Source organism: Otolemur garnettii, unplaced genomic scaffold, assembly GCF_000181295.1.
Source record: "Otolemur garnettii isolate 467f Iridium unplaced genomic scaffold, OtoGar3 scaffold00005, whole genome shotgun sequence".
Taxonomy (NCBI): Eukaryota; Metazoa; Chordata; class Mammalia; order Primates; family Galagidae; genus Otolemur; species Otolemur garnettii.
Genome location: NW_003852400.1, coordinates 32,439,897 through 32,442,101, shown reverse-complemented (window position 1 = coordinate 32,442,101; position 2,205 = coordinate 32,439,897).

The following is a 2,205-nucleotide window of genomic DNA, read 5'->3' as shown; positions in this document are numbered from 1 at the left end:
TCAATCTTCCTGAGGGCTTGGGATTCTTTTAATCCTATTTTTAAATTTTGACATCTTTATATCTTTTCAAGAAACCTTTGTCTTAGAGATCAGTAAAAGATTTCTGGGGACTGAGAGGGCTGCTACATTGTTTCAATCTGCCCCTGGGCATGTGAGCCAATGTACACCTCTCCAGGCTACTCAGACTTTATACATTATGTTGGTGTAAAGTCTCATTATTTCCCCAGCATCTCTCTCCTGTCATCGCCCAACACATGTTGGGGTCCCAAGGAACCCCAACAATCTACTGGTCCTAACAAATTCCCTTTTGAGCTATTGACTTAAAGCAACAACCACTTTAATGTAGCTCATGATATGGGACTCAGAAATTCATTCACTGCTCATCTAGGCAGTTCTTCTGCTCTATTGGGACACATCTGGGATCACTGGGTGCTTCTCACCTGGGGCTATGCTGAACTGGAGGCCCTAAGAATGCTTTTGGCAAGTCTTATACCTTAGTGGGGATGGCTGGAGGGCTGGGTCCTACTGCATTTCTCCCCTCCCACCCTTTTTGTTTGTTCTTTGATGGTATCACATGGACTTCCCCATGTAATATCCCTAGCTAGCTCATTGATCTTAGATGGAAACTCAGTGACATCTGTGAACTTAATAGATTAATACAGAATGAGAATAGCTTTATTTGTGCTAAACTCTACTGTCCGAAGTTGTCATAGAATAGCTAGAATTAAAGGAACGTGCCATGAAACCCCACCACTTGGTGGGAAGAGCACCAAAGCTTCTGGTCATATTTAACTTGCTGTAGGTCTAGAAGTTAGGTGAGCTCTCCACTACCTGGCAGCATCTCACCTTCACAAGCAGAATCTGCTCACCCCCTTCTGCACACATCAAGCCTTCAAGGAATTAAGCTTGTTTGAAAGACTGTATTCACTGAACATCACCCTCAGCTATCTTTTGCTAATAATATAGCATTTGAACTCATCATAGAAAAATTAAATTGTAAATAATTTAAAGTGTTCATGTTCACCAACTCTCGAAACAACCAAGTTGTGTAACAAATAGACAGGTGGAATTAGTAGAAATTTCTGGTGTAGAAATACATGGTTACATAGGACATGATCTCTGCTTTTAAATTTTGCAGACCAGATATTCAGTAGATGTTAATATATATGCATACTGTATATATGTTTTTAAGGAAACATATAAATAGTATGGCTTGCCTACTTAGACCCAGGGTAATCACAGAAATTTTTATAAGAGGGAGGTGAGAGATGAGAGAAGCAACTGGAGATGTGACTTTTTTTTTTTTTTTTTTGAGACAGAGCCTCAAGCTGTTCCCCTGGGTAGAGTGCTATGGCATCACAGCTCACAGCAACCTCCAACTCCTGGGCTTAAGCAAGTCTCCTGCCTCTGCCTCCCAAGTAGCTGGGACCACAGGCGCCTGCCACAATGCCCAGCTGTCTTTTGGTTGTAGCTGTCATTGTTGTTTGGTGGGCCTGGGCTGGATTCGAACCCACCACCTTAGGTGTATGTGGCTGGTGCCTTAGCCACTTGAGCCACAGGCGCTGAGCCTGGAGATGTGACTTTGAAAGCAAGAGGTGGGATTGATGGGAGGAAGAAAACACCATGAACCAATGAATGCAGGTGGCTTTGGGAAGCTAGAACAGGCAAGGAGATGGAGACATTTCTAGAATCTCCAGAAAGAATGGGCTCTGTCCACACCTGGACTTTACCTAGTGAAACAGATTTGTGCTTTCTGTTTTCTTGAACTGTAAGAGAATACATTTATGTTGTCAAAAGCCACCAAGGTAATAATTTGATATAGCAGCAGTTGGAAATTAATGCAGCAGTGCTACTGGGGAACTTGGGTAAAGGTGAGGTGACTTGTTGGATATTACGACACTTCTGTAACAGGAAGTTAAAAGGTTTTTTTTGTTTTTTATTTTCTTATGTTCACAGCTAAAGCTCTAAAGCTTACAATATTAAGTTGCCTCCAAATTCTAGAGTGTGAAGTAGTTAAAAGTAACACTCATAGTGCTTAATAAAAGATGGTAGTGTAAGTCTTTTCCCCCTTACAATACACCCAGCCTAAATGAAACCAGGTAGAGGATTGTACAGAAATAGGAAATTCATTTGAGTTGTGGAGTTGTCAGGGTTCAGGGGAGCAATGGAACATGGTAGCTCTTCCCCCTACCAAAGCAAGATGGT